This window comes from Pseudonaja textilis, chromosome Z (genome assembly GCF_049901715.1).
Source record: "Pseudonaja textilis isolate UNSWEBS1 chromosome Z, rPseTex1.2, whole genome shotgun sequence".
Classification (NCBI taxonomy): domain Eukaryota; kingdom Metazoa; phylum Chordata; class Lepidosauria; order Squamata; family Elapidae; genus Pseudonaja; species Pseudonaja textilis.
The window spans coordinates 41,277,818-41,298,151 of record NC_142008.1 but is presented as its reverse complement, the minus strand read 5'-3'; the positions used below and the strand labels follow the sequence as shown (position 1 = coordinate 41,298,151).

At 39.0% G+C, this 20,334-nt stretch overlaps 1 protein-coding gene across 1 annotated transcript in view; it reads right to left on the bottom strand.

Moving 5' to 3' along the window:
* The window catches only part of PLCL2 (phospholipase C like 2), a 233,764-nt gene that overhangs the window by 119,128 nt on the left and 94,302 nt on the right, over positions 1 to 20,334 (bottom strand). The window lies entirely within an intron of this gene.

Sequence of the window (20,334 nt, the reverse complement as noted above, 5' to 3'; positions counted from 1 at the left end):
TAAAAAATGATGCCCTCCACATTAATGATGGTCAGAAATATTAGTTTTCCATGCTAAGCAATATCGTTGTCTTCAGTTGTGAAAATACCCCATGTCTATCAATGATTCATCAGACCAGCTGGATTGGATTAGAGCAGAGTCATATTCCTATATAATCAATTCTGACCATAAATCGCTACCAAAGTGTAAATCAAACTGAAATGAATGCATTGCATAGTATATGCTCAAGGATATGCAGATGACATTTCCAAAAAGTAAGAAAGATGGGAACTAAAGGTGCCACACAAAAAACATGCAAAGGAATATCTCTTGCAAATGTTTTCCAACAAACCAGCCAGATCATGACGCTCCAAAGCATTCTAATGTACAATCAACTAGGAAAATGACACCTACAAATGCTGTATGCTTGTATTTCATACATTTAAATATGTAATAAATTAGTAAGGCTTACATGTTTGCAGTATTTCACATGCTATACATATGTCAGTCATATCAAAAATCATACCCCCAAAGCCCCTTTTTAGAGGGAGTGTAGCTTAGTGGTAGAGCTCATGTTTTCATATGTCAAATTAACTCTGGCATTTCCAAATAAAGGTAATAAAATGTAAATTCCAGAAGTCTAATAGGAATCGTTGACAACACTGGACTAAGTCGACCAATGACATTACTCAATATAAAGCTGCTTTTGGTTTTCAGTGGGGAAAACTGCTCTCTGCTTGTTAGACGGCCATATAACTATACAAAAAATAATATTTCTTAGAGATTTTCTTCCATTTCAGTACCATAGTCTTCAAATTATAACAGTTTGCTTAGTGACCATTCAAAGTTATAACTGTACTAAAAAAAGTGACTTACGATCATTTTTCACAGTTAATATCTTTCCAGTATCCCCATCAGGGATGGGATTCTACCGGTTCTGTCCACCTCTGTAGAACCGGTAGCTCTGAAGAGCAGCAAACAGAGAGCATACATAGAACCGGTTCTATGTCTGCTGCTGTTCTGGCCCACATGCCAGGGATCTTACCTGACCTTTATTTTCTGCTTTTTCAACCGAAGCTGCTTTGTGCCACAGCTGCGGTTGAAAAAGCAAGAAAAAAGTGCTTTTTCAACTGCTGCGCACCCAAGCGCAGTGCTGCTCAGCTGTCCAGGCAGCTAGCTGGTGAAGATTAGAGTACGCGCAGCAAAACATAAAATCACCGAACCAGTAGTTACACCAGTCGGATCCCACCCATGATCATGTGATCAAAATTCAGATGCTTGGAAACTGGCCCGTATTTATGACTGTTGCTAAGTCTCAAGGTCATGTGATCATCATTTCAAACCATTGCCTTACAAGCAAAATCAATGAGGAACTAACTTATCAACTGCAGTGATTCACTTAACAACTGAGTCAAGAAAAGTCATAAGATGGGGCAAAATTCACTTAACAAATGTCTCACTTAATAACACATTTTGGGCTCAGTTGTAATCATAAGGACTTTCTGTAGTCTTTTTTACCCAAACTAACCATTTACGCCAAAAGTGAACAGAAGTCTATAAACAGCAACCAATCTTTTAAAACAGCATAAATAAAAAATAGGTAAACAGGGATTGCAAAAGAGATTAAATTATCTGAGAAAGTGATGAGAACTTATCATATATAGCAAACAGTGGAAGAAAGTATGTTCCAAAAATGCTTTGGAAAAAGAAGCAATTATTTGGAGTGACAAAAGGCGGCACATTGCCTGAAATGAAATAGGAGATTGTACTGAGAACAAATTTCTCTATTCACATCAACTCTTTTTCTGGAGAAAATGTGTCCTGCAAACTAAGAAACTCCTTTCTCCCAAGAGTAAAAGACAATACGTAATAAAATCTGTAAAAAAGCAAAAGAGGAATACCGTTTATAGTCTGCAAGATTTTAAAGTCTGAAAGACTTTTCCTTCAGATTTTCTCCTATACTGAAGTTCTCTTTTCTTCCTTGAAAACTGGTAGACTTAAAGGGATCTTCCAAGATGTACACTGGAGCTCATGCATTATAAGTCAATAATTTTAACTTTATTTTATTAGCAGAGTATTACCTATTGCATAGGAAATGTAAAGAAGTACTTACTGTACATACTATGAACTTCAGCATTTACAAAGCTAAGGACTTAAATTTATTTTATTTTTATTTATCTATTTATTTTTATTTGTCAATTGCTTACAAGATAATAGGTATAAGTAAAAACATAGTTATGAATACATGGATACATATAAGAAAAAAAATTAAAGAAAATAAAAAAAATAATAGGACAGGGATGGTAGGCACATTGGTGCGCTGATGCACGACCCCTACAGACCTCTTAGGAAAGGGGTGAGGTCAATAGTAGACAGTCTAAGGTTAAAGTTTTTGGGGTTTGGGGAAAAAAACCACAGAGTCAGGTAGAGTATTCCAGACATTGACCATTCTGTTGCTGAAGTCGTATTTCCTGAAATCAAATTTGGTGCGATTAACCTTGAGTTTGTATCTATTGTTTGCTCTACTGTTGTTATGGTTGAAGCTGAAGTATTCATTGACAGGTAGGACATTGCAACGTATGATTTTATATACTATACTTAGATCGGACCGAAGGCGGCGTAGTTGTAGGTTTTCCAGGTCTAGAATTTCGAGTCTGGTGGCGTAAGGTATTCTGCAACAAGTAGAGGAGTGGAGAACTCTTGTGAAATATTTCTGGACTTTCTCAATTGTGTTAATATCAGATACATAATGTGGGTTCCAGACTGATGAGCTGTATTCGAGTATTGGTCTGGAAATGTTTTGTATGCTCTGGTTATTAGTGAAATATTACCAGAGAAAAAGTTACGTAAAATTAGGTTAACAACTCTTAACGCCATTTTGGCTACGTAGTTACAGTGGGCTCTAGCACTTAGCTCATTTGAGATGAGTACTCCAAGATCCTTGACAGAGTTTGGATCATCAACAAGGTCTTGACTATTCAGCCTGTATTTTATTTTCTGATTTATTTTGCAAATATGTAGGACAGAGCATTTATTTGTTGAGATTTGAAGTTGCCATTTGTTTGACCATTCTGATACACAGTCAAGGTCTTTTTGAAGGGTAGCAGTATTGTCTGTGGTGTTAAATAGCTTTACATCATCAGCGAAGAGAATGCAGTTGCTCTTAATATGATCACAGAGGTCATTTATGTAGAGTATGAAAAGAGTTGGTCCTAGAACACTGCCTTGGGGGACACCACTGTTGACAGGTACAGAATTTGATAGGACGCTGCCAATTTTAACCATTTGTTGTCTGTTTGACAGGAATGCTTCTATCCAGTAATGCAGGTGTCCAGAGATACTGTAAGATTTTAGTTTTAGGAGTAGTTTGTTGTGTACCACTGAATCAAAAGCTTTACAGAAGTCTATGTAGATTGCGTCTATTGCTTTGCCCTGATCGAGTTGTGTAGTCCATATGTTTTTGCAGTGTAAGAGTTGCAGATTACAGGATAGTTTTTTCCTGAAACCAAATTGTTTATTAGAGAGTAAGTTGTTTGTTTCTAAGTGGAGGATGACAGATTGGTTAATAATTGATTCCATGACTTTACAGGTGACACAACATAAAGAAATTGGTCTGTAATTTTCAACTAGGCTGGGTTCTCCCTTTTTGGAGATGGGGATGGCTGTGGCTTATGACCATAGTTTTGGCAAGGAGCTGGTCCTGAAAGATTTTTCAAAGATTATGCTTAGAGGTTTGGCTATGGCAGTGGGTAGCTTTTTTAAGTAGTAGGCACATATTCCGTCTGGTCCAATAGATAGAGATGGTTTTAGATTGTGTAGTGCTTTTTCAACATTGTCTTCTGTAAAATCAATATGTATTAGATCATTGTAGTTGTCTGTGGTTCGACTAGGAAATACTGGGCATGATCTATTGCTGTTTACAAATACTGAGCCAAATAATGTGTTAAAGAGGTTGGCTTTAATAGTGTCGTCATTGTAGTCTTCACCATTAGGTCCTTTCAGGGGTGGGATGGACCTTGAGTCTTTTAGTTTGTTGTTTATAAAATTGTAGAAAGCATGGGTGGAATTGGCGTAGGTTTTCTTCTTGTTTAATGTGATAATTGGCGCAGTCAGTTTTTATCTGGTGGCATAAATTTTTGTATCTACTTTTGAAGTTGGCAATGTGACCAGATTTGTTTTTCCGCCAAAGTGATTTTATCTGCCACCAGATAAAAACTGAACGCGCCAATTATCACATTAAACAAGAAGAAAACCTACACACCAATTCCACCCGTGATTTCTTTTTGGATTGAAGCTTCCTTATTGTTTTGGGTAATTTGTTTTTTCTGGTTTTGGGAGTTGTTAATGGTACATATAGTTTGATGACTCTTTTGACTTCAAGTAAAAATATGTTGCAATGGTCTTCTACAGTATTACATCCAGAGAATAGAAATTGCCAATCAAGGGATGAGAGATCGTTGTTTATAAGATCATAGTTGCCTTGTTTGAAGTTATAATTGGGGATTCTGTCGTTGTGATGACTTTTGTGTGGACGTATGTTGAGACAAAAGTCAATCATATTGTGGTCACTGTTGGAAAAGGGTTCTTTAATTTGTATTCGGTAAATTGAATTCAAACTATTGCAGAAGATGAGATTGAGGCAGTTGTTAAGTCTAGTGTTGTTGGTTACTAGTTGTTCTAGTCCCAGATTTGTTACTGCATTGTAGAAGGTTGCATGTGTGGGTTCAGTTGTACATTCATTAAGGGTCCAGTTAATATGAGGTAGATTGAAGTCACCAAGAAAGATAAAAGGGTGTGTGTTGCGATATCATGACACATCAGTAGGAAGTCACGTACACAGAAAAACCCAATACACATACAATACACATATAGGGCGACACTATAGGAACAGCAACGTGTAAAACCTGAGTCAGCTATAGCATAAGGATTAGCCATATATGGCAATATTCCCTATTCCTGTCTAACCTCATGTGTAACCTAAACCCCACCCCCCTGCTTGCTGCACAATAAAAGAGGTGCGTAGTACTATCTGTGCTTCCTCTCACCAAAAGAAACCTTTGTGTCGCTGTCATCTTTGCCATCAAGAGGGCCCACCCAGACAGTCTGCCTGGTGCAGGTCGTCAGCTGATTCATCCTGGTACTGGGACCCATAGCGCATCAACTGGTGACCCCGACGTGATTGTCTCAACGATACGTCCCTCGACAAAGCGTGATTCTTGTCTAGAATACGCTTCCTTCACTCCTGTACTACGCACCTGGAATAGGCTCACGCATCGTAAGTATGGGCTCCTCACTTTCTCAAGTTCAGCTTAAGCATAGGGATGAACTTCTCTCTTTAGTGAAGAAGGCAAATTATTTGCAAAAGGCTAACGGCACAAATGTATATCCTCTGTCAAAAAGTATTTGAATGATTTTTTGAGTTATGTTCAACAACACTGCCCTGCGTATCCCGCGAAGGCACTCTTAAATGTTCCTCTTGGGAACGGATGGGGGAAAATGGATGCATGAACCACCTAGGGCTCCACCTCAGATTATTTGTTCTGGCGTGCCATTATGGCTGCCCTCAATATTCTCTTTCCTGATGATTCTATCCAGTCTTCCTCAGACCCACCTTCTGCTGAACTCTGTCCTGTTGCTGCCTCGGCACCTCCACCCTACTCCCCCACCCCTTGACTCTTCTCTGTTGCCTCCTTCCTCCATGGCGACAGATCCTCCTGTCTGTAATGCCTTTCAATCGGCTTTGGCAGAAGGAAAGCTATCTGCAGATGATCTTTCTTGTTTCCCTATGATTCTTCAAACCCCGCAGCTGGGGTAATCCTGTCCTCATTATACTCCATTGGAGTGGGCTTTGTTAAAGGAATTAAAAACTGCTGCTTCTAAGTATGGCATTCCTGTCGTACAACTTTTCAGACCTCAGCCCAAAAAGCAGAATTAGCAGCCGTCATCTTAGCCTTGGAAAAATTTCCTCACATCCCAATCAATCTTATCTCTGACAGCTTGTATGTCACTCAAGTAGTATTTCACATATATGGCTCTTATCTTTCCCCCTCTGTGGAGACTTCCCTTTTAGCACCTTCCAGGTTACCGCTCTGAGGGAAATGTCAGAGCTGATACTGCTTGTCAACAGGTTTTTGCTGCTCAAACACAACCTGCCCCCTTAATGGCAGGAGAAAGCCATGCTTATTTTCACCAAAATAAAAAGGCTCTGGTCAAACAATTTTGCATTACCATGGCTGAAGCAATTGCCATCATCCAACAATGCCCCACATGCAGTCTCCAAGCGAAAGCTATCCCTCAAGGGTTAACCCAGGGGACTTCAGGCATATGATACGTGGCAAATGGATGTTACTCAATACCCTCCTTTTGCCCCATGGAAATATCTTCATGTTACTATTGATACTTATTCAGGATTCATATTGGCCACGCCCCCAAAGGGGCAAAATGCAAAACAGGTAATCAACCACTGTATTCGAACCTTTTCAGTGTTGGGATGTCCAAAATACTAAAAACGGATAATGGACCTGCCTACACAAGCTCTGCTTTTTCGGAGTTTTGCCATCATTGGTCCATTAACCACAAATTTGGAATCCCTTTCAATAGCCAAGGGCAAGCTATTGTAGAAAGGGCAAACCAAACGCTTAAAACAAGCCCTTGATCGGTACACGGGTCAAAAGGGATTAGCCCCCAACCTCCCGACACTGCAAAATCTGTTAAATGTCTGTTTGTATACTCTTAATTTCCTTAACCTCACTGGAAACCTCCCTCGTCTGCTGTGTCTCGTCATTTCACTAAACCCTCTCTCCCCACTGCAAGACCACTTGTCTATTACAGGCAACTCCCAGATCCAGCTTGGAAGGGTCCTGCTGAACTTATCACCTGGGGGCGAGGCTACGCTGCAATTCAGTTACCAGAAAAAGTTCTCTGGATTCCTGGTCGCTGTGTGCGCCCTTGCCACATCGCCCCACCTGATCAGCCACAACCCAACGCAGACCCTCTGGATCTCCACTGGCTGAAGCTCCATGATGAATAACTGCTTCCTCTTCTTCACTGCATTATTTTCTTCTTTTTTCCTACAAACATTGCCTGCAAACCCCCTCAATCTACACCAGCCAGTGAAACAAACTTGGACAATATATGATGCCTATGATCGTGTCTTATTTTCCATCAGCAACACCACTCATCCATACACCTGGTGGCCTACCCTCAAAGCTGACGTCGGACAGATATTGATAGGCCTCACCGCCTACACCAGCACGACCGAGACACCCACACCTTCTCCAGGATTCGTCCATCACTATCGATTTTATATTTGCCCTGGACATAAGCAGACTCGCGAGAACATTCGCGCTTTGGGCGGAGGCCCCGCAGACGCCTTCTGTGCCGCTTGGTCATGTCTCTCCACCGGTTCTATCTCCTGGTCACCACCGATCAAAGACGATTATATCTTTGCCTTCCAAAATGGTTCTTGGCATCAAGCTGATTGCCCCTCAGGGGGCATATGGACTCCATGTAATCCCATGTATATTTTGTTTTCAGCGGGAGGGAAAAGGCTGACTACACAGTGGGAGGCGGGTCTTACCTGGGGAATCCGGATTTATGCTGATGGGTACGACTATGGCAATACCTTTACTATAAAACTCATCATTGAGCGGCCCGCTATCCAAGTAGGTCCCAATAGAAACATATCCCTGGTAGAATATCGTCCAGGCCATACAGTTCCCCAACCTTGCTACACGGTTAATAAACTCTAGTTACCTCCTCCTCAATGCCAGCAACCCTGCAATTACCAATGATTGTTGGCTGTGTCTTAATGCAGGCCCCCTTACTATGAGGCCGTTGGTAGCACCACCAATTTCACTGCCCAAAAATCACCTTCATCTTGTCGTTGGTCACAAGGTACTCAAACCATTGGTAACATTATAGGGACAGGATATTGCCTGGGAAATGTACCTAACACCACAAGTCATTATTGTAACCAGACTTACTTATGGCTCAATGGTATTTCAAGGGCACTTTGGAGTACTGGTGGGAATTTCAATACTGTTTTTCAGAACTTGTATTTTGTTCTGGACAACAATTCATGGTGGGCCTGTGACACTGGCCTCACCGCTTGTGCTCACGGCCCCACCATCACTCAAAGGAATGGTTACTGTGTTCTCGTTTCGATAGTCCCAAAAATAACTTACCACTCTGGCCAAACCTTTCTGCAGGATAACACCAATTTTGCTCGTCCTAAGAGAGAGGTAGTCACCACCCTTACCCTTGCTGTATTACTAGGACTAGGAGCTACAGGTACTGCTACGGGAATTGCCGGTCTAGCAGTTAGTAATAATCAATACCAAACTTTGCGTGCTGATATAGACAAAGATCTTGAACTTCTCGAACAGTCTATTTCTCACCTTAAAACATCTCTTACATCCTTATCAGAAGTTGTTTTGCAGAATAGAAGGGGCCTTGATCTGTTGTTTTTAAAAGAAGGAGGGCTATGTGTAGCATTAAAAGAAGAATGTTGTTTCTATGCTGATCATACCGGATTAGTACAAGATTCATTAGATAAATTAAAAGAGCGGTTGGAAATACGCAAAAAGGGAAGGGAAGCAGGTAACACTTGATATCATAATATGTTTAATTTCTCCCCATGGCTCACAACACTTCTTTCCTCAATTGCTGGACCATTAATATTGCTCCTATTGCTGTGTGCCATGGGCCCTTGTGTATTTGGGAAAATAATGCAATTCCTCAAAAAACGACTGGCCATTATTGATACTGAGATTACCAACATAAACATGCTTGTAAGAATAAGGTCTGAGATCAACACTCCAGCAGAAAAAAGGTCTCTATTGGCCTTCACTTCGGACTCGGAGAAGAACGAAGATGAATACCCAGAAAAAGGAGACGGCCCTCGCATTCTAATATGCCGGCAGGACTTGGACTCGGAGGAGGACTAGATCTCGCAGCATAAAGAATAGAGGTGTATCAAAATAATAAAAAACAGAGATGTTGCGATATCATGACACATCAGTAGGAAGTCACGTACACAGAAAAACCCAATACACATACAATACACATATAGGGCGACACTATAGGAACAGCAACGTGTAAAACCTGAGTCAGCTATAGCATAAGGATTAGCCATATATGGCAATATTCCCTATTCCTGTCTAACCTCATGTGTAACCTAAACCCCACCCCCTGCTTGCTGCACAATAAAAGAGAGGTGCGTAGTACTATCTGTGCTTCCTCTCACCAAAAGAAACCTTTGTGTCGCTGTCATCTTTGCCATCAAGAGGAGCCCACCCAGACAGTCTGCCTGGGTGCAGGTTGTCAGCTGATTCATCCTGGTACTGGGACCCACAACACATCAGGTGTGGGCAGGATGCTGCCCAAGTTAGTAGCATATTTAGTTTGTTTGCATGTCTGATGTCATAATCAGGGGCTCTGTAACATAGTAAGAACCAAAATGTGATATTTAAGGACAGTTCACAGACAATGGTCTCAGGAATAGCAAGTTCCTGGGTAACTTGGATGTTTTTTAGATGCAGGGATTTTTTATAGAAAATAGCAACACCACCTCCTCTATGGAGATGTGTTGAGCCATGTTTCACAAATATAATGTCGAATTTAGCTGTATTTATTAAAAGTAGAAATTCAGGTATTTTATTTACAAGGCTTCTTGCACTGAGGCCAGTTGTGGTTGGAATAGAGGTAGTTAGGGGCGTGCATGCCTAGTTTTGAGTGATGTTGGATTGGATGGGGTGGGGTTGGATGCAGAGTTGTGGGTTGTGTGACTTTCTTTTGATGCAATCAGCTCTGTAGTCAATCTATAGGTCCTTTTCTCCATTGTCTAGACGGTTTTTGAATTCTGCGTGGAGTTTACAGGAGCAGATTCTTTGCAGTATGGTAAGTCTGGTCTTGAGCGAAGTTTTTTGTGGTTGGGATTGGTTTTTGCAATGGCGTTTATTGTTTGAATGAATATGCGTTTGCTGGACTCATTTTTGCATACAACTCTACAAAATCTTGGGGCCACAGAGCCGTCGTTGTATTTGTACCTATGGCCATCTTGTTGTATTAGAGTTGCTTATGCTATCACAAACTTTGGTGATGTCATCTGATTTGTTGGTGTCTTCAAGACCAAATAAGATGGCATTTGGACATTTCTGTTCATGTTCCATGGTGTCTCTGATGAATAAGGAGATATTATTTGTGAAATTATTTGAAGGGATAGTAATTGTTTGTGGCTGTGGTTTGGTGATTATTTTTGGTTGTGGTTGTGATTGCAGTTGAGGTAGTGGTTGTGGTTGTTGTGGGATTTGATTTTGAGCTGATAGATACTCACTTATCTGTGCTGTATTTTTTTTTTCAAGAGAAATTAGGCTTGCTTGTATAGTTGTTTCAAAATGTGTTGCTAAGTGTTCTTCTATTGAGTGAATGAGTGACTCTATGCTTTCAACTCTGTCAGATAGGGTACTCAGTTTGTTTGGCTTAGGAGAACATGATGGACATAGAAAAAAGAATGTATCTGAATTTTTAACCATATCAGCTAGGGTTTTGTTTGCATTTAAGAAGGCAGGGTAGGCTAGATTATTGCATAGATGGCATTTGATGTAAATTTTGCTTTCATTGATGGTTTCAAGACATTTGAAACATGTGCAGGAGTCTAGGAGGTCATTGGTAGAGTCATTTTTCTTTTGTTTTGGTTTGGAGTTTTTGGCTGGCATGGTAAATAGCAATAGTACAGTAATCAATTACAATAGCTAGTTAATGTGATAGGTAGGCAGTTACTTAATGAATGTTGGTAATTAATAAATGTTAATTGATATGTTAGAGAGCAAATCAAAAGTAAGGTTGCTTATTACTAAAAATCAATCAATCAATTGGTTATTCAAATCACTCAAATCAAATTTTGCTAAGCAACAAACAGCCTAATTTATTACAGTAATTACTAAACACACTGGTCAATTAAATTCACTAAATCACCGATTTTACTAATCAGATATTCAGTAATTACACTATATGCACTAAACATTCAATCATACTAAGCAAAAAAATAAATAAATCAATTGATCATTTGTTAAAAATTATTTTAAAGAAATTGATTTTTTTGAAATAATGAAAGTAAGTAGTATGAAGTAGTATTGAGAGTTGGTAAGTAAAGGCTTAATGCTTTGCTTTGTTTTGCTTAGCTGTTGCTGATATCTGAGAATAGGTTTATAACTCTTTATAAACTGGCAGGAGGTCTCTTTTCCTGGGCTGTTTGAAAACAATCAATGAGCAAGAGTTTACACTCTCTTTCTTGTTTTGTAGATTGAGTTTTTGAGATAGTAAAGATGCAAAGATGTTGAAGGGGGGATCTCTGACCTGTCACTGGGAGGCAACAGGAAACTTTTTGTTTTGTTTTCCCTTGATGAATGGGATTTCTGGCCCTCTCCTAGTTAATTTAAATACACTTTCAAAGCTTGTTGCTTTTACGAGAAAGAGAAAGAAAGATAGTCTTGCACTGGCAATTTGAACAGTTTATATTTTTACTATGTAGACTCAGATTTGTATTGAGCATTCGTTCTTGGCTTCAATATACTTCTGCTTATATCACAGGAAATAAAATTGCTTCCAATCTTCACAGGAGTTTGGTTATAACAATACTTCCCTACTTACTGAAAGTCCAAAGTTACTGTCCTTTTAAAGAGAAAGTCCGGATTTGCAATTTGGTGAAGAGGGAAGAGGGAAGGAGGGGCAGCAGGGGGGAAGCAGTCTGTTTCACACCCTGGCTGCAAATGTCTGAAGACCGACTCACAGCTCCAGGTGCTCACCGCCCTGCAAGGATGGGATGAATCTCACCCTCTCACTGCCCTGCAAGGATGATCGTTGAGCCTCCCAGTAAATCCCGGTAAATGGTTGGAGCTGAGGTGCAGTAATATAATAGGAATAGCAATGGTACCATATTTCCCTGAAAATAAGACCCTGCCTTATATTTTTTTTGCCACAAAAAGGCACCACGTCTTATTTTTGGAGGATGTCATCCACTGATTAACCCCACATGCATGCATCGCCCCTGGATTCTTTTTCTTTGTCAGACGCCTTCAGGAACTTTTTCTGAGGCCAACAAGGCTTTCCTGAAGGCCTCCTGCAGCCGATAACAGACTGATCTGTTAGACTCTGGACTGATCTGGAGCTTTGTTATCAGCTACAGAGGCCTTCAGGAAAGCCTTGCCAGCCTTGCCAGCTGCAGAAGAAATGGGCCAGCAAGGCAGGTGTCGGGGTGTGTGTGTGCGATGCCTGGCTACAACTGTCCAAAGGTAAGTGGTAGGGCAGCTCCATTTCCCCATCCCCACTTTAGCTTAATTTTTACCCATCCACTCTAGAGTGGGCAAGATCTTAATTTGGATGTCAGCATTCCAGCAAAACTAGAGCTCAATCAACAACTCCAAGAGAGGCATTTTCTTTTTATTGGAAAAGTCATACTGGCTGGCACATCTGGGATAACCTGAATCTGAGAGTTCCGGATTTTACCTCAGTAAAATCAAAAATCAAAACCCAATCCCTGCACCCATCAATCCATTACATGTTCCAATCATCATCTGTCCCAACTTGAGACATCCCTTCAACCACTCCTCCAGATGCAGAAATAATATGACCCTGACCAAAAAGAAGAATACTATTATGCTACAAACACTCTAAAAATCACCCCTCCTAATTTCCCAGGCACAGGGATGTGGCAGCATGGAAGTTTCTAGTTTCAATAAAGTTTTAAAGTTTTAATAAAGTTTAATAAAGTTTTAATATGGCTTTAATATCATGAAATTGTTTAACTAATCTATTAGCTTTGACATCCCAACTTTTCACCCAAGTAGTTTCTGACAAAGGGTATCCTTTCCATTGAACTAGATATTGTAATCGCCCCCTTCGCAGTTGAGAATCAAGAATTTTTTAAACTTCATAATGTGTTTCACCTTTTACTACCAGAGGCTTTCGAAGAGCAGCTGGTATAGGACTTAAAGTAAAACCTATTTCTGGTTTTAATAGCTGCTGTGAAATACTGAATGTATTTTCCCTAGTATTTGAGGAAGGCTTATCTGAAGAGTAACAGAGTTAATTACTTTCACTATAGGAAAAGGACCAAGGAATTTTGGTCCAAGTTTTTTAGTCAGTAACCTTAATTGTAGGTACTTAATTGACAAATATACTTTGTCTCCCACTCAGAAAGGTGGCTGGAGGGATCGGTGTTTGTCTGCCTGTTTTTTGTATTCAACAGCCGCTCCCACTAAACCTTTCTTTGTATTTTCCCACCCTTTCTTTAACTAGTCCATCCATTATGTTAGGGACATGAAGGTGGGTGGTTCTCTAGGTAATTCAGGCATAGGAACAAAATCCATGCCAGTAGTTATTTTGAAAAGTAGTTATTTGTGTACTACTGTGCACAGCATTATTATAAGCCACTTCTGCGAATGGTAACAAGTCCGTCCAATTTTCCTGTTAATAATTTACATAACATCTAGTGTATTGTTCCTCCATGGCATTCATACGTTCTGCCAATCCGTTCATAGCCAGATAGAACACAGAACGAAGCCCTTGGGATGATCCAATGGACTTTAGGAATTCTCTTCAGAACTTAGCTATGAACTGGACTCCGCGATCCAAAATTACTCACCGTGGAACTCCATGAAGTCTGTAAATATGTTTCATGAAAAGTTTTGGCAGCTTCTTTGCCAAAGATAGTCCATTGCAAGGGGTGAAATGTGCCTGCTTGGAGAATAAGTCAATGACCGTCCAAATTACTGCATTCCAACCACTATCTGGGAACTCAACAATAAAGTCCATTGCAATCCCCTCCCAGGGTTTTGTTTGGCTCAAAATTTGTTGGAGAAACCTAGACAGTTTCTCTGGTCTGTTTTCATGATCACACAAACTGAGCAGCTTTTTACATAGTCCTTTACATCTGTTTTCATCTTTAGCCACCAAAACTGTCTCCTCACCAGATGGAGGGTTTTTAGAAATCCAAAATGCCACCCCTAGCCAAGAGTCATGACTCTGCTTTAACACCATTAGTCTCATGCTGTGGGGCACATAAAGTCTTGCAGCTGCTCTGGTATTCCTTGGATGCCACAGGCTGTTCTGACTTCCTGATCAAGGGCTTCTTTGAAATAGTGCAGAAGGATTCTATCAGATCAAAGTCCAAGATTTCCTGCAACCCACCTAAAATCCCATACAAAGTCTTTTATGAGTTTTTTTATTGTGGCTTCATTCCCATTGATTCGGTCTGGGTCTTAAAATATGGCCTGGAGTAGCTCAACGAACCCATTAGCATCATTTAGTTCTGCAGCCCCCTCATTCTTTAGCTGGGCTATCCAATAAGAAGCATCCCCTTCATTCATGCCTTCCGAAATAGCTGAAACTAGATTACTTCATATTGTTCTCCAAATTGATCTATGTCAGCCCAGACTCTGCTGAGGAAGGAAGCCAGTTTTGCAAGTCCTGGATCAGGAAAAGTGAACGTGGGTCGTGTTAAGCTCCATCTCAGTTGAGAAGGTTTCAACCTCTGAACATAACTTCCCACTTTGAGTTTCTCAAAACATTCTGGGAGATCTGTCAACAATTGGCTCTGAGACGGAGGCAACAGGTTCCAGTCTCTGGAGCAGTCAGACCCCAATGCTCTTAATATCTCTCCATTCCGGATTGTGGGCTGGTTTCACTGAGTTGGAATAGGAATGATATTCAGGAGGCTTCTCCTCTGGTCCCGTCTTGGGAGTTGGATCAGACTAGCAATTTTTCCAGGAATCCGTCACCTTGGGCAGAGTGCCAATCCTTCGTGGCATCTCTGCAGCTTCAATGGTTCGCACGTCTTTAGAAGGAGAATACAGGGTCTCAATCAGCTCCCTGGTATCTGTTCCCACAGCTCCTTCTGCAATTTCCTCTTTCTCCTCCATTTTCACTGAGTCTTCGCACTGCCTGATGAGCAGGTCAGTACTGGGGCTCAGCACCCGGGACAGCCCCCTTTTAGGGGCCTGCTTGACAATTTAGAGATTTGGGTTAATATCAGCATTCCAAAAAAACCAGATCCAATCAACAACTCCAAGACAGGCATTTTCTCAGAGTTTCTTTTTATTGGAAAAGTCCTCCTAGAAATGGACAAGGCAGCAACTTACCTAAGATTCCAAAATGTGACAGAATCAAAAGAAGAAGACCTGGAATACTTGATGGCAGAAATACTGGCCGGTTTATTGAAGATGGATAAAGATGAAATTCAAAAAGAGTTTGATGAAGTCTACCGGGTTAATACAAACTATGCAAGACGCCACAATTGTTCCAGGGAAGTACATATACGTTTCACTAGAAGATGTGTTTGAGACATGATATATAGAACCTCAAGAGATAAAACTATAACCTGCAAAGAGAAAGAAATTGTGATTCTTAAACAGATACCGAGGAGAATAAGGGAACAAAGGCGTGATTATAAATTTCTGGCAGCATATTTAAATAAAAAAAGAATCACATTTAAATGGCTTATTCCAGAAGGAATGTTAGTGTCGTGGAAAGAGAGGAAAATCAAAATAGATACTATGGAAAAAGCCCAGGATTTTTACGAACGGATGGTGGGCCCACAGGAGCAAAGTAGTAGGGAGAAATTGGACACAAAGTTTCAAGAAGAATACAGTGGACATAAAAATAGAACTGGAACGGTAGGAAACCAAGAAAATACCTATCCACAACAAAAGACAGAAGGAACTACATCAATACAAGCGCAAGAAGAGAGAGGAATTGTTACACGACAAAGAGCAAAACAAAACTAAATAGATGGGAGAAGAAAAAAATTACTATCAATAAACATAAATGGTTTAAATTCAACAATTAAGAGAAAAAGGATATTATCTAAATTAATTAAACATAATGCAGATATAACGTGCCTGCAAGAAACCCATATAAAGAAGAAGGATGAAAAATATTTAGAATGCCGAAATTAGGAAAATTATTTACCACACCAGCAGATGAGGAGAAAAAGAAGGGAATCGCAGTATATGTGAAAGAGGATTTGAAATCTGAGCTAATATGGTCGGACTTAGAAGGAAGGACTCTGGGTTTGCAGATCTGGATTAATGATATTCCAATTCTTTTAGTAGTAATATATGCCCCAAATGGAGACCAAAAAAGTTTTTTAAACACCTATATGGAAAATTGGTTGAATTGCAAAAAAGAAATATTTGTATGGTAGGGGACTTCAACTCCATTGCTGATTTCCAAAAGGATCACAGTAATGTCGGGAAGAATAAAAAGGGGAAGAGAGAGTTCCCCAAGATTTGTAGGGAAATGATGAAAGAGCTAAATCTGACAGATATATGGAGAAGATTACATCCTGAAAAAGACAATTTACATTTTATTCAAATCCCCACCAAACATGGACACGGATTGATATGGCATGGATGAGTGGAGAGATAGCAAATGAGACAAAAGAAGTGGAAATTTTGCCTAATGAATGGGCAGACCATAATCCAATACAGGTAATATGGAAGGGCAGAGCAAAACCAAAGAAAAGATGGACCTTAAACACTCAATTAATTAGAGAGAAAGAATACATTAACAAATTAAAGGAGGAATTGATTTTTTTTATTAAAGAAAATGATAATGGAGAAACCACGAAACAAAATGTCTGGGATACGATGAAGGCGGTTATAAGAGGCACAACAATCTCTTATAATGCTAAGAGAAACAAGGAAAAATATTCCCAACAAAACAAATTACAACAGAGAATTAAGGAGCTAGAAACCCTTCTACAAAATAACCCAAAAGAATCCAAACTGCAAAACCAGATAAGTATAGTCAAACACAAACTGAACTTAATTGATCAAGAGAAAATGACTATGAATTTGAACTTAACCAGACAAATCTATTTTGAACATGCCAACAAGCCAGGAAGATGGCTATCTTATAAATTGAAAAAAAAGAAAGAGAAGAGATTGATATACCAGTTAATAGATAGCAAAGGAGATACATACCAGGAAATAGAACAGAAAAAAGAAATCATTCATAAATACTTTGAAGATTTATACAAAAGAGAGGATGTCAGTGAAGATAGAATAAGGAATTATCTAGATGAAGTAAAGGATAAGGCAATTGGGGAAGAAATGGCTGAACTATTAAATAAAGACATTACTGAATTGGAATTGAAATCAGCAATAGAGAGCCAGAAAAATAATAAAACCCCGGGCCCAGACGAGATCCCAGGGGAGTTGTACAAGGCAATAGTAGATCAAATCGGACCACTTATGGTGGAAGTTTTTAATGACGTTTTACTGGCAGCCAGGATGCCGGACTCATGGAGGGGGGCACTGATCTCGCTGATCCCGAAGGAGGATACAGATCCCAGATATATAAACAATTACAGGCCGATTTCACTCTTAAATACTGATTATAAAATATTCACTTCTATTATAGCAAACAGATTAAAAAGATTGCTAAACTTGTATATACATGAAGATCAAAATGGATTTCTTCCAACTAGGCAAATAAAGAATAATCTAAGAATAGTATTAGACGTACTTGAATTTTATGAAGCCCACCCAGAGAGACAAGTAGCACTCATGTTTCTAGATGCAGAAAAAGCTTTCGATAATTTGAATTGGCAATTTTTAATTCAAAAAATTTATAATTTGAATCTGGGTACTAAATTTGAAAATATTATAACAACTATATATGATACACAACAAGCTAATATAATAGTGAATGGGGAATGCACCTGCCCAATAAAGATAGAAAAGGAGTGAGACAGGGTTGCCCACTCTCTCCCTGCTCTTCATATTAGCATTAGAGACATTATTAACACGAATTAGGCGGAATTCAGATATAAAGGGATTAACAGTTAAGAAAGAGGAATATAAATTGCAAGCGTTTGGACGACATGATTTTCTTCCTTGAAGAACCAAAAGACAGGGGACCAAAATTGATGAATGAATTAGAGAAATTTGGAGCAGTAGCGGGACTTAAAATAAACAAAAAAAAACCAAATTAATGACCAAAAACCTAACAGAAAAACAGAAAATAGAACTAGAAGAAATAATGCAGATACAAGTGACAAAGAAAGTGAAATACTTAGGAATTTGGCTAACCCCACACTGTAAGACACTTAAAGAAAACAATTATGATAAACTGATACATCAGGTAAAGAAAGATTTAGAATCGTGGGGAAACTTCAAATTTCACTACTAGGCCGAATTGCTACTATTAAAATGAACATTCTCCCTAAATTTTTGTATTTATTCCAAACGATCCCAATTAAATTACATAAAAAGTTTTTGAAGAACTCAATAGAACAACCCTGAAATTTATTTGGCAAGGGAAAAAACCCAGAATAAATGTAAAAGCAATGCAGGATATGAAGAGCAGGGGAGGTTAGCATTTCCAAACTGGGAGTTATACCATATGGCCACCTCATTAGTTTGGTTGAAGGATTGGGTGAATTTAACCAATAAAAGAATACTATTTCTAGAAGGCCATGATTTACAAAGGGGTGGCACGCCTTTCTATGGGACGTAGGGAAAACCAGTCAAAAATATTTCCATAGACATTTAATTAGAGACGCACTATTAACAATTTGGAGGAAAATAAGGAAAAAACATTATACAAAAGTACCAGTATGGATTTCAACAATGGAGGCAATGATTCACCCAAACAATTTGGAGCTTACCAAAATGATTAAATACAAAGACTTATTAGACCCACAAGGAAATTTGAAACCGAGGCTGGATCTTCAAGAGCAAGGACATAAAATTGATCAATGGGTTTATCTTCAGATTCAAAGCAGATATAAACAAGACAAAAAAGAATTCGGAATTAATAACAAACCGCAACAGTTGGATAAGATTTATTAGGATCAAATAAAAAAAACATAACAAAATTTTATAATTACTTATTAGAAACAGAACTAGAAGAAGAAATCGTAAAAGGAAATATGATTGCTTGGAGTAAGAACGTAGGGCGCAGCATCACATTAGTGGAATGGGAGAAAGTTTGGGGCAGAAACAATAAGATTACCAAATCGGCAGCATACAAGGAAAATCTTTATAAAATGTTTTATAGATGGCATCTCCCTCCTTCGAGGTTAGCGAAGATGCACCCCAACATGAGTCCGCATTGCTGGAAGTGTAGGAAAAAAGAAGGAACCTTTTTCCATATGTGGTGGTCTTGTGCAGAAACCCAAAAGTATTGGAAGAAAATCAAAACTTGGTTGGAAGAAATCACCAAAGAGCAGATCGAATACAAACCAGAGTCCTTCCTACTAGGGATTTTTGATAAGCAAATTTCCAAAAAAACCAAATACATAACAATACACATTTTAACAGCGGCCAGATTAGCCTTCGCTCAACATTGGAAACAACATCAAATTCCATCAGAAGAAATGATTATTGAAAAAATCTCAAAATGCGCAGAAATGGATAAATTGACTTTGGCGCTAAAAAATAAAGACACTTCACTATACTATGATAGCTGGAATTGTTGGTATAATTGGATTGATCAAAGATAAATAATATAAGGCATAAAAGAAAAGTATCAATACATAATAACGAGGCAACGATATAAGTTAAAAACAGGTGTGGTTATATGACACAAGTTAAGGTGATGAAAACAAAAGAAGATCTTGCAAACTGTTAAAATAAGAATACTTTTAATCCTGTAACCTCTTTCTTTCTTTCTTTTCTTAAAATTCTTTCCCTCTCTTCCTCTTCTCTCTTCTTTCTTTTCTTTCTTTCTTTCTTTTGCTTATTTGTGTATGTATTGTGACTGGTTTTAATTGTAAAAATTAATAAACTATATTTAAAAAAAAAAAAAGACAATTTAGAGATTTGGGTTAATATCAGCATTCCAAAAAAACCAGATCCAATCAACAACTCCAAGACAGGCATTTTCTCAGAGTTTCTTTTTATTGGAAAAGTCATACTGGCACATTTGGGAAAAATCCAAATCTGAGAGTTCTGAGTTTTCCCTCAGTAAATCAAAAATCAAAACCCAATCCCAGCACTCATCAATCCATCATATGGTCCTATGATCATCTGTCCCAATTGACATCCCTTCAACCACTCCTCCTCCGCGTGAAGGAATAACATGACCTTGACCAAAAAGAAGAATGCTATGATGTCTATCTACTAACACTCTAAAAATCCCCCCCCCCTAATTTCCCAGACACAGGAATGTGGCAGCATGGAAGTTTCTGGTTTTAATATACTTCCAAAGCTGATTTTGGGGGGTAGGGCTTATATTGGACACATGTGTGAAAAAATCAAGCTAGGATTTATTTTCAGAGTTGGTCATATTTTCAGGAAAACAGGGTACTTACACATATATACTGCTTCACAGCCCTCTCTAAGCTGT